Genomic DNA, 13,575 nt, shown 5'->3' on the forward strand with positions numbered 1-13,575 from the left:
TAATTATTTCAATTCGTTTTTCGCGCAACCCCAAATTCGGTAGCTGTTAGTCCGCTTATAAAATTTCTCGACTTCCAGGACAAGCGCTCCGTGGTTCCTCGTTCATGTTTACAATTAATTATTTCAATTCGTTTTTCGCGCAACCCCAAATTCGGTAGCTGTCAGTCCGCTAATAAAATTACTCGACTTCCAGGACAAGCGCTCCGTGGTTCCTCGTTCATGTTTACAATTAATTCTTTCAATTCGTTTTTCGCGCAACCCCAAATTCGGTAGCTGTTAGTCCGCTTATAAAATTTCTCGACTTCCAGGACAAGCGCTCCGTGGTTCCTCGTTCATGTTTACAATAAATTATTTCAATTCGTTTTTCGCGCAACCCCAAATTCGGTAGCTGTCAGTCCGCTAATAAAATTTCTCGACTTCCAGGACAAGCGCTCCGTGGTTCCTGGTTCATGTTTACAATAAATTATTTCAATTCGTTTTTCGCGCAACCCCAAATTCGGTAGCTGTCAGTCCGCTAATAAAATTACTCGACTTCCAGGACAAGCGCTCCGTGGTTCCTCGTTCATGTTTACAATTAATTCTTTCAATTCGTTTTTCGCGCAACCCCAAATTCGGTAGCTGTTAGTCCGCTTATAAAATTTCTCGACTTCCAGGACAAGCGCTCCGTGGTTCCTCGTTCATGTTTACAATTAATTATTTCAATTCGTTTTTCGCGCAACCCCAAATTCGGTAGCTGTCAGTCCGCTAATAAAATTTCTCGACTTCCAGGACAAGCGCTCCGTGGTTCCTCGTTCATGTTTAGAATTAATTATTTCAATTCGTTTTTCGCGCAACCCCAAATTCGGTAGCTGTCAGTCCGCTAATAAAATTTCTCGACTTTCAGGACAAGCGCTCCGTGGTTCCTCGTTCATGTTTACAATTAATTATTTCAATTCGTTTTTCGCGCAACTCCAAATTCGGTAGCTGTCAGTCCGCTAATAAAATCTCTCGACTTCCAGGACAAGCGCTCCGTGGTTCCTCGTTCATGTTTACAATAAATTATTTTAATTCGTTTTTCGCGTAAGCCCAAATTCGCTAGCTGTCAGTACGCTAATAAAATTTCTATAACTCTATAATCTCCTCATAATCTTTCTGGTAGATCATATCGATAAAAAAATTATATTAAACCTCACACATGATTTTCGATTAGTTCTTATACTGAAAATATTTATTACTATTCAAGGTATGACCTGAGATGGTTATCGGTGGTTGTTCGAGGTGGTTGAAGGTGGTCGGAGGTGGACAAGGAGGAGGACGAGGAGGACAAGGATTTGTGCTGGGTGAGTAAAACACTTTTATGATATTTGATGGCAATTGTAATTATATTTCGTCTGAAATATTACAAACTTGTCACTTCACAATAAATTATTTCAATTCATTTTTCGTGCAAGCACATATTCAGTAGCTATGAATAATCTTGTACAATTCATTATATTATTCATTAATTGATTAATTACATTATTCCTTACACAATATTTTTGCTGTGTTCCTATACTTAAAATATTCATGACTATTCCAGGTATTACCCGAGGTGGTCGGCGGTGGACGAGGAGGAGGACCAGGTGGACGAGGAGGAGGCGGGGTGGGTCGTGGGAGAGGACCTTTCCTCTCCTCAGAGGAGGGGACGGGAAGGGACAGGGAAGGGGGAGAGGTGGGCGGGGAGGGGGAAGGGAAGGGGGAAAGGTGGGCGGGGAGGGGGAAGGGAAGGGAAGGGAAGGGAAGGGAAGGGAAGGGGCGGGAGGGAAGGGGAAGGGCGGGGAGGGGAGAGGTGGGTGGTGGGGCGGGGGCGGGAGGGAGGGAGGGAGGGAGGGAGGGAGGGAGGGAGGGCGTGCGCGGGAGGGGGGGGGTGTACTGCTCTATTAACTCCAACGGGCTCGCATCGATATCCGTCCTCCACTCTCTCCCCCGCGCCCTCCCACCCTCCCTCCCACCCACCCCCGCTCCCTCCCTCCCTCCCTCCCTCCCGACCCCGCCCCACCACCCACCTCTCCCCTCCCCGCCCTTCCCCTTCCCACCCCTTTCCTTCCCTCCCACCCCTTCCCATCCCTTCCCTTCCCTTCCCTTCCCTTCCCCCTCCCCACCCACCTCTCCCCCTTCCCTTTCCCCTCCCCACCCACCTCTCCCCCTTCCCTGTCCCTTCCCCTCCTCTGAGGAGAGGAAAGGTCCTCTCCCACGACCCACCCCGCCTCCTCCTCGGCCACGTCGTCCTCCTCCTCGTCCACCTGGTCCTCCTCCTCGTCCAGCTCGTCCTCCTCCTTGTCCACCGCCGACCACCTCGGGTAATACCTGGAATAGTCATGAATATTTTAAGTATAGGAACACAGCGAAAATATTGTGTAAGGAATAATGTAATTAATCAATTAATGAATAATATAATGAATTGTACAAGATTATTCATAGCTACTGAATATGTGCTTGCACGAAAAATGAATTAAAATAATTTATTGTAAAGTGACAAGTTTGTAATATTTCAGACAAAATATAATTACAATTGCCATCAAATATCATAAAAGTGTTTTACTCACCCAGCACAAATCCTTGTCCTCCTCGTCCTCCTCCTTGTCCACCTCCGACCACCTTCAACCACCTCGAACAACCACCGATAACCATCTCAGGTCATACCTTGAATAGTAATAAATATTTTCAGTATAAGAACTAATCGAAAATAATGTGTGAGGTTTAATATAATTTTTTTATCGATATGATCTACCAGAAAGATTATGAGGAGATTATAGAGTTATAGAAATTTTATTAGCGTACTGACAGCTACCGAATTTGGGCTTACGCGAAAAACGAATTGAAATAATTTATCGTAAACATGAACGAGGAACCACGGAGCGCTTGTCCTGGAAGTCGAGTAATTTTACTAGCGGACTGACAGCTACCGAATTTGGGGTTGCGCGAAAAACGAATTGAAAGAATTAATTGTAAACATGAACGAGGAACCACGGAGCGCTTGTCCTGGAAGTCGAGTAATTTTACTAGCGGACTGACAGCTACCGAATTTGGGGTTGCGCGAAAAACGAATTGAAAGAATTAATTCTAAACATGAACGAGGAACCACGGAGCGCTTGTCCTGGAAGTCGAGTAATTTTATTAGCGGACTGACAGCTACCGAATTTGGGGTTGCGCGAAAAACGAATTGAAAGAATTAATTGTAAACATGAACGAGGAACCACGGAGCGCTTGTCCTGGAAGTCGAGAAATTTCATTAGCGGACTGACAGCTACCGAATTTGGGGTTGCGCGAAAAACGAATTGAAATAATTTATCGTAAACATGAACGAGGAACCACGGAGCGCTTGTCCTGGAAGTCGAGAAATTTTATTAGCGGACTGACAGCTACCGAATTTGGGGTTGCGCGAAAAACGAATTGAAATAATTTATTGTAAACATGAACGAGGAACCACGGAGCGCTTGTCCTGGAAGTCGAGAAATTTTATTAGCGGACTGACAGCTACCGAATTTGGGGTTGCGCGAAAAACGAATTGAAATAATTTATTGTAAACATGAACCAGGAACCACGGAGCGCTTGTCCTGGAAGTCGAGTAATTTTATTAGCGGACTGACAGCTACCGAATTTGGGGTTGCGCGAAAAACGAATTGAAAGAATTAATTGTCAACATGAACGAGGAACCACGGAGCGCTTGTCCTGGAAGTCGAGAAATTTTATTAGCGGACTGACAGCTACCGAATTTGGGGTTGCGCGAAAAACGAATTGAAATAATTAATTGTAAACATGAACGAGGAACCACGGAGCGCTTGTCCTGGAAGTCGAGAAATTTTATAAGCGGACTAACAGCTACCGAATTTGGGGTTGCGCGAAAAACGAATTGAAAGAATTAATTGTAAACATGAACGAGGAACCACGGAGCGCTTGTCCTGGAAGTCGAGTAATTTTATTAGCGGACTGACAGCTACCGAATTTGGGGTTGCGCGAAAAACGAATTGAAATAATTTATTGTAAACATGAACCAGGAACCACGGAGCGCTTATCCTGGAAGTCGAGTTTCACCGCGTAGCGGACCCGAAGCGCGAGATCCGAGAGGTTGAGAACCCGGTACTCGAAATACGTAGCGGACCCGAAGCGCGGGATCCGAGAGGTTGAGAACCCGGTACTCGAAATTTGCGGAGCGCGACTCTCAACTGTCCGCTCTACTGCGCGGTTGCTACCCGACTGAGGAACTCGGCTAGCTGATTTTAGATTCGTGACGTCACTTTCCGAACATCCGAAAATTCAAACTTTGGTTTCGAACTGTAATACTAGGCATGATGATGTATGATGTATGATGTATGATGTATGATGTATGATGTATGATGTACGATGTATGATGTACGATGTATGATGATATGATATGATGTATAATGATTTTAGTTTTCACATTTCATACGAGAAATGCGCACTTCATCTCTCCTGCCGATTCCAGACTCAAGCCGCCAGGCCCTTCGATGGTCAGCCGTTGACTGAAGATATATCCTTCGGTTAACGGGTTAGCTGATAACGCTGCCGTTCTGCGACAGTTGGATGATGAAAAATTTCGCTCGTATCTTTCAAGTGTGTGTTAAAATACACTCGAAGTGTTGAGAAGCTTCGTTCTATCTCTCCCTATCACCTATTTAGGTCTTCAAATCACTACGCAGCGTTAAATACTGTCTCATATACGAAGCATCCATTTTATCTCGTCCAAAATTAGCGCATCCGTGACGTATTACCGTTACTCTGAATTTTTTTTCATCCGAATATTTTTCGAAAAATAAATTCTGCTCCTCCACCCAACGCAGATACTTCACTTGCGACCAGCTGAAATAGCGTTTCGATTCTATGCCTATGAAAATTCAAGATCGAGAGGGCAAATGAAAAGTCATTGGAATAATTATAAGTACTAATGTTATGGAATACATCAAGCGCGCGTCGAATAGAATCTCATTTTGAAATGAATAATTCTTCTCTTTTCGTATCATAGCTAATCTAGTAATATAGGTAAATAGGATGGTTGGAGGTGTTCGGAAATGGTAGGAGGTGGTCGGCGCTGGCAGAAGGTGATAGGGGGTGATCGAAAGTGGCCATTGATGGTCGGAGGTGGCAGGGGGAGGTAGGAGGTGTTCGAAAACGGTAGGACGTTTCATAAGTTAAAGTCGACGATGATCCGGTGCATCAATTTTATCGTTACAGATTTTCGTTTCCCATGAGGCATAGAGTATTCAACAACGATAATGCAGTCCTTAAAATTCATCATTCATCTCTGTCTGGAAAGCTGATTCGCAAGGCATGGTATTCTAGATATGTCAAGACTAAGCCAGCGGCACGTGTTTGCATTATTAGAAAAATACCTGTACTATACATACACTGTTTCTAATCTTTTGCTACATTTGGTTTAATCCCCATGCTTCCACAGCACGAATAGTCAGAAATGTTTTTGATTATCCATAATAATATAAAAGCAGTAACAAAGCTTAGATTTATTGTTAAAGCTCTAATGAATACATTAAACTGCGGTCGAATCAATCCATTTATTATTAGCACATGACCTCTGTATATTTGATAAATTATTCCTAAATACATTGAAACATATGTATTTATATTGAAAAATCATGCAATGGGCTGTGTAAACTATAAACTATAATTTCTATCAAATAGCTGCTTTTGTGTCAACAGGGCTTTGAGACTCAGTTAAGTTGGATCTCGATTTTTGCCATCGTATGTAGGACATTGGGTTACAAGAACAAATGCGAATTACGAAGAACTCCGTATTAGAGATAAGGATATTTTAGTTCAAGTATACATATACACAGAAATCCGTATGTGAATATACTAAAACCTCTATGTTTATTGTAAAAGTCTAGTTTTAAATATGTGCATATATGTATATACGCATTCATAAGTATATATATACATATATACACATACATGTACATAAATAATTGCCAAGAAAAGAGAAACAGTCGCAACTTGTCGCAAATAGAGTAAAGCGTAAGGTTAATAATATACAAATTACACAAGCGCACCATAAAACATGGCAAGGGTAATCCTAGTGCAGTGATTGTATAAACTGAAGAAATATACATTTACATATACATGATATAAGTTAATAGACTAGAAAAGGGTATTTAGAGAGCTCATCTAATTCCGATCTTGTCACAATAGATCATTAACATAATCGATATACGGTTAAAGCTGTATTAGCTACATTTACTATTAGAGATAATATTTTTTATCCATTTTTATAGTTATTTAATTTCTTCTACAACAATTTTTCAAACTTCACCGCAAAATTCCCAACGAGTTCTCGTAGTGCAAATACGAGTCCAATTACCTTACAGATGGCATTACATTGATTTTTGCCTTCTCGCGTCGAGTTATAAATACAGAGAAATCTCAGTGAGAGCTCATTTATATAAGATTTATTGCAGTGCTATATTCGTAGATGTACCTGTTATTCTATATTATATACTGTCCTTAATTTTAAACACACACCACAACAATGGCTGAAAGCACAATGGCAAGAAGAGAGGAGCAATCTGCATCTTAATAAATCTTTTCTTCTGCATACGTAGCGGAGCGATGTCACATCGGAGGATATGTACTAGTGGATCACTAGGTGGGGCACAGATCTGAAATATAATTATGTTAAAAGTCTTCAACATCTCTTACAGAAAGTAGGTACGTTGCCAGACCTTATATACCAACAACGAATATTCATGGAGGCTATATTCATCAATACTTACAAAAGTAAGCTAATATTTTACCCGCAATTGCTTATTACTGATAACTTGATATGATTACAATTTGGTTTATTACGGTTTACTTATTTTCAGACAATCCTGAAGTTGTATTCCAAGTTTTTCTAAAAATTCATCGCCTGAATAACATTACGAACTTCAACCTCATGATAATAACTGAACCGTGAAATATACAAGTGTTTATCTCGCACGGATTCAAGACAAGGTGAAAGAAATCAACCCACCTTTCAATATGTAGTCCGTTAATAATGTGGGCATCGTTGGACTATCCTCATTGATAGCCTTTAATACTGAAAACAAAAACATATCATTCATTTCGAATGAAGTTATTAAGTAATTGTTGGTACTGTTACCAAGAACTTGTAAAACTTACTCTTAATGAGGACTTGTGAAGCTTGATTATCAGGTGGGCCACTGTCCATGTGATAAGGTATCACTGTTGTCAAATACTGTAAATTTTCGATATATTTTTGTCTGGTCAGAAACGTATCTCATAGGTCTAACAAGATTGACAAAGTACTAATCAGACTTTGCTCGTAAATCTAAGATGCCTACCTTGGAATCTTGTATGGATCTATGCTACGGCAAAGGGCTATTACTATTTTCTATTCGGTTTTTCTTCTTTGTCACCCTACCCTTCCCTCCCCCCCCCCCCCCCCCCCCCGCACCATGCCTCTATTACTACTACCACTCCTATTTCTACACCTACTCCTGATCCTACTCCTACTTCTACTCCTGATACTACTTCTTTCCCTGATATTACTCCTACTCCTACTCCCGATCCTGATCCTACTTCATCAAATATTATAATGATGCTAAACTCACCGAGCACAAATCCTCGTCTTCCTCGTCCTCCTCCTCGTCCAGCTCGACCGCCTCCATCTACCGCTCACCACCTTCAACGACCACTGCTCACCACCTTGGGTTATACCTGGAATAGTGATAAATATTTTTAGTATAAGAACACATCAAAAATATCATGTAAGGATGAATATAATTAATTAATATGTAATAAATTTTATTAGCACATTTGAAGCTACTGAACATGGTCTTACGCGAAAAATGAATTGAAGTAATTTATTGTAAACATGACAAGTTTGAAAAATTTCAAATACAATGTTAATGCAATTACCAATAAATATTATGAAAATGTTTTACTCCTCGAGCACAAATCCTCCTCCTCCGCGTCCACCTTGTTCTTCTCATCTTCCTCGTCCTCCTTCTCGTCCACCTCCAACCACCGCCAACCACCTCCAACAACCACCGATAACCACCTCGTGTCATACCTGGAATAGTAATGAACATTTTCAGTATGAGAACAAATTAAAAGTATTATATGAGAATCAAAAGAATTAATTAATCAATCAATAATATAATACATTCCATTAGCGGATTTATAGCTACCGAATTTTTGATGCCACATGATTACAATTGTCATTAAATATGGATTTATTATTTAATACACGACCTGACCCTACCCCGCCCCACCCCACCTCACCCCATCCCACCCTTCCACCTTTTTACGCTCCTACCCTTTTATTCGCACTCCTACTATGACTCCAGATCCTACTTCTACTCCTACTCTACTCACAATGCTACTCCTGATCCTACCTTCACTGCTACTCCTACTTCCTACTTCTATTCCTATGCCTACTCCATCTCCTATTTTTAATTCTAACTCCTATATCTACTCCATCTCCTCTGCTACTTCCAACTCCTATTCCTACTCTATCTCCCACTACTGCTACTCTTACTTCTACCATAACTCCTACTACTCCTTCTCCCACTCCTACTCCCTACTTCTACTTCTGATTCTACTCCTGATCCTATTCCTATTCCATCAAACATCATAAAAATGTTATACTCGCAGTGCACAAATCGTCGTCATCGTCGTCCTTTTCCTTGTGCGCCTTCATCACCTACCCTACCCTACCCTACTCTCAAGTACGAGTTATTCACGATCCTACTTCTCATTTTTCTCTCACTCGTACTCCTCCTCCTGCTTCTGATTCTACCTCTACTCCTACTCCTATTTCCTACTACTATTCCGATTCCTACACCATCTCCTACTCCTATTTCTTACTCCATCTCCTACTACTGCTACTCTTACTTCCACTTTAACTCCTACTACTCCTTCTCTCACTTCTACTCTCACTCCTACTTCTGATTCTACTCCTGATCCTACTCCTGATCCTACTCCATCACCTACTTCCACTCCTACTTCTGATTCTACTCCTCATCCTACTCCATCTCCCACTCCTGATCCTACTCCTACTCCTACTCCATCAAATATCATACAAATGTTATACTCACAGTGCACAAGTCCTCGTAATCGTCGTGCTTTTCCTTGTGCACCTTCATCACCGCAACTACTGCCAACAACCTCCAACGACCACCGCTAACCACCTCTGGTCATACGTCCAATACTGATCAATAATTTCAGTATCAGAACACAAGAAAAATATTGTTGAAGGAGTGACATAATTTTTTTATTGACACATTCTACGAGGATTATGAAAAAATTATGAAACATCACAGAAATTTCACTAGCGTGTTGGAACAAATAAAAATCAGAACACTTTAAGAATGTTGTGTACGTACTAATATGATTTTTTCACTGACACATTCTATCAACAAGATTATGATAAAATTATCAAAAATTATAGAAATATCATGAGCGCATCGATAAATACTGAATTTGTGCTCGCGCGAAAAATGAATTGAAATAATTTATTGTGAACATGACAAGTTCGAAACATTTTAGATATAATATAATTACAATTGCCATCGAATATTATAAAAATGTTAAACTCACCGAGCACAAATCCTCGTCCTCCTCGTCCACCTTGTTCTCCTCGTCTTCCACGTCCCCGTGCTTGTCCACCTCCGACCACCTTCAACCACCGCCAACCACCTCGGGTCATACCTGGAATAGTAATAAATATTTTCAGTATGAGAACACATCAAAAATATTATGTCAGGATTTTTATACTGAATCAATTAAGCAATAATATAATAAATTTCATCAGCGCATTTATAGCTACCGAATTTATGTTTACTCGGAAAATGAATTGATATAATTTATTATAAATATGACAAGTTCGAAAGATTTTAGATACCACATAATTACAATTGCCATTAAATATCATAAGAATATTAATTAATTGATTAATAATATAATAAATTGTATAAGATTATTCATAGCTACTGAATATGTGCTTGCACGAAAAATGGATTGAAATAATTTATTGTAAACGTGACAAGTTTGTAATATTTCAGATGAAATATAATTACAATTGCTATTAAATATTATAAGAATATCAATTAACTAATTAACAATATGATAAATTGTATAAGATTATTTATAGCTACTAAATATGTGCTTGCTCGAAAAATGAATTGAAATAATTTATTGTCAACGTGACAAGTTTGTAATATTTCAGATGAAATGTAATTACAATTGCCATTAAATATTGTAAAAATGTTAAACTCACCGAGCAGAAATCCTCGTCTTCCTCGTCCTTCTCCTCGTCCACCTCCGACTACGTTCAACCACCTCGAACAACCACCGATAACCACCTTAGGTTGTTCCTCGAATAGTATTAAATATTTTCAGCATAAGAACACGTTGAAAATATTGTGTAATGATTAATATAATCAATTAATTAATCAATAGTAGAAAAAATTTCAGTAGCGCATTTATAGCTGCTGAATTTGTGCTTGCGCGAAGAATGAATTGAAATGATTTTTTGTAAACATGAACCAGGAACCACGGAGCGCTTATCCTGGAAGTCGAGTTTCACCACGTCGCGGACCCGAAGCGCGGGATCCGGGAGGTTGAGAACCCGGTACTCGAAATTTGCGGAGCGCGACTCTCATCCGTCCGCTCTACTGCGTGGTTGTTTCCCGACTGAGGAATTCGGCTAGCTGATTTGAGATTGGTGACGTCACTTTCTGAACATCCAACATCCAAACTATGGTTTCGACCTTTAATACTATGTATGATGATGTATGATGTACGATGTTTGATGATATTATACGATGTATAATGATTTTGGTTTCCACATTTCGTACAAGAAATACACACTTTATCTCTCCTGCCGATTCCAGACTGAAGCTGCTAAACCCTTCCATGGTCAGCCGTTGACTAAAGATATATTCTTCAGTTGACGGGTCAGCTAATAACCTATATAATGTTACAAATCCCGTTTACATATGCATGTAAGTATAACGTATTATTATTTTATGATGATAAATTTCGTCAAGAAGTACCACAGACAATCAGCTAAGTGCTAATAGATTTGAAACATGACGCACAGCAATTTTAGCTCTAATTGAATTACGTTTCTGTCATGTATTCCTATGTATACTATGCCAACTACTCACCAATTGCAATTTGTTGATCCTGTTCGTTCCGTTTTTTTTCGGATGCAAAATGTTATCTGAAGCATGCATATTGGTTTTATAGTACAAAACATGACGTTTTCAATAATCAAACTTGTAAACTTGAAAATTAGTCCTCAAAGTCAAAAGTCACTAGGTCGAGGACCTGGAGAGCCAGAACTACAGAGCGCTTATCCTGAAGTCGAGTTTCACCAGGTAGCGTACCTGGAACGCAGGAACCATGGAACGCTTGTCCTGGAATTCAAGTTTCACCAGGTAGTGGACACGGAACGTAGGAACCACAGAGCGCTTGTCCTGGAAGTCGAGTTTTACCAGGTAGCGTACCTGGAACGCAGGAACCACGGAACGCTTGTCCTGGAAGCAAAATTTCACCAGGTAGTGGATATGGAACGTAGGAACCACGTTACCAGGTAGCGTACCTGGAGCGCAGGAACCGTGGAACGCTTTTCCTGGAATTCAAGTTTCATCAGGTAGCGGACCTGGAGCTCAGGATCCAGGAGATTGAGAACCCGGTACTTGAAATACGTAGCGGACCCGAAGCGCGCGATCCGGGAGGTTGAGAACCCGGTACTCGAAATTTGCGGAGCGCGACTCTCATCCGTCCGGTCTACTGCGCGGTTGTTACCCGACTGAGGAACTCGGCTAGCCGATTTTAGATTGGTGACGTCACTTTCCGAACATCCGAAAATTCAAACTTTGGTTTCGAACTGTAATACTAGGTATGATGATGTATGATGTATGATGTATGATGTATGATGTACGATGTATGATATGATGTATAATGATTTTAGTTTTCACGTTTCAGACAAGAAATACACAATTTATCTCTCCTGTCGATTTCAGACTCAAGCTGCTAAACCCTTCCATGGTCAGCCGTTGACTAAAGATATATTCTTCAGTTAACGCGTCAGCTAATAATGCTACCGTTCTGTGATAGTTGAATGATAAAAATTTTTGCTGGTACCTTCCAAATGTGTGTTCAAATACACTCGAAGTTTCAAGAATCTTTGTTCTATCTCTTCCTACAAAAAAAACCGCTGGCAATCATCTTTTTAGGTCTTTAAATCAGGACACTGCGTTAAATTCTGTCTCATATAGGGAGCATCGATTTCATCTCGATCAAAATTAGCGCATCCGTGAAGTATTACAGTTACTCTGAATTTTATTCCATACGAACACATTTCGAAAAAGAATTCCACTTCGCTACCCAACGTAGATACTTGCGACTAGCTAAAACAGTGTTTCGATTCTATGTCTACGAAAATTCAAGACCGGGAGAGCAAATGAAATGTTGTTGGAATAATTATGAATATTAATGTTATTGGATACGTCGAGCGCTTATAATCGTATAGATTCCCATTGCGAAATGAATAATTCTTCTATTTACATATTGTACCTTATTATGGTATATAATCCAGTTTGCCTCCTGGAAAATTATAAAATTTATAGTACGCATCACATATCAATCGTAAATGGATCATATTTATCAATATCGTACATGGACCGCATATACATACCTATATCCTTTTATTTATCATATACTTTTTGGTCTCTGCATCACTATTACATCTGATCTATTATTATTCGTGATCTGTGTATACATTATTTTCTCGGGAACCTATACTTTTATTTAATCACTGTTTTGCTACGAATTTTTGAAGTAATTTGTACTCATTATCAATTTCTTGTATCGCCGACAAGCCGGCAAGTACACACAGGCTAAGTACTGGCTTTGGCTTACCATTGCGAAGACTGTGTTACTGGGAAGGTGAATGTATCTCTCTGATGTTCTGTAATAAGTTCTCAATTCTACCGTTGGAACATAATATCAGGGGGCGCAAGCGCACAACAATTTTCGGTTGTCACACCAAAGGCCATTAGGGCAACTGTCTTTATATACTTCAGTCAACGCTTTAAGTAGCTCAGCTATATCCGAACCACGAGTTCGAGTAGCTTGATATTCTCTTCACCGGAAGCAACTTCGTGACTGGATAGCTGTCCTTATTTTTATCATGATTTTTGTTATCTTTAGACGTCAGGTGCAGTTGATTCTCGAATAATCTAAGTAAGAATTGGTACCCTAACTCTCCTGTCTTCTCTCTGCATGCTCTTGACCGTGTGATTTCTCCAATCAAATCTATTTTGTCTTATCTATATCGCATTTCTGGTCTCTAATTTGCGAATCTTTTTCTATCTAATATAGCAATTCTCTACTTATCGTAGTATCTGGTCTAGTATCGTAACTTCTCTTACCGTCGCTCATGCTTACAAATTTCTTGCTTACGCTCACGTACTATTTCGTCCTATATCTGATAATTATCTTTATCATACCTTGATTTTTCTTCAACATCTTGTTTGTAATAAGTGAGTTGGTTCACCGCTAAACATCGGT

General features: G+C 40.0%; 1 long non-coding RNA gene across 1 annotated transcript; it reads right to left on the bottom strand.

The window, feature by feature from the left end:
- Nucleotides 1-6,292: 6,292 nt before the first annotated feature.
- Nucleotides 6,293-9,642, bottom strand: LOC124307417 (uncharacterized). The gene is made up of 3 exons (XR_006908807.1): nt 9,595-9,642; nt 9,093-9,205; nt 6,293-6,650 (listed from the first exon to the last, which is right to left on the bottom strand). It is a non-coding gene; the product is annotated as an uncharacterized LOC124307417 (long non-coding RNA).
- Nucleotides 9,643-13,575: the final 3,933 nt, after the last annotated feature.

The sequence above is a fragment of the Neodiprion virginianus genome, chromosome 6 (assembly GCF_021901495.1).
Source record: "Neodiprion virginianus isolate iyNeoVirg1 chromosome 6, iyNeoVirg1.1, whole genome shotgun sequence".
NCBI classification, from domain to species: domain Eukaryota; kingdom Metazoa; phylum Arthropoda; class Insecta; order Hymenoptera; family Diprionidae; genus Neodiprion; species Neodiprion virginianus.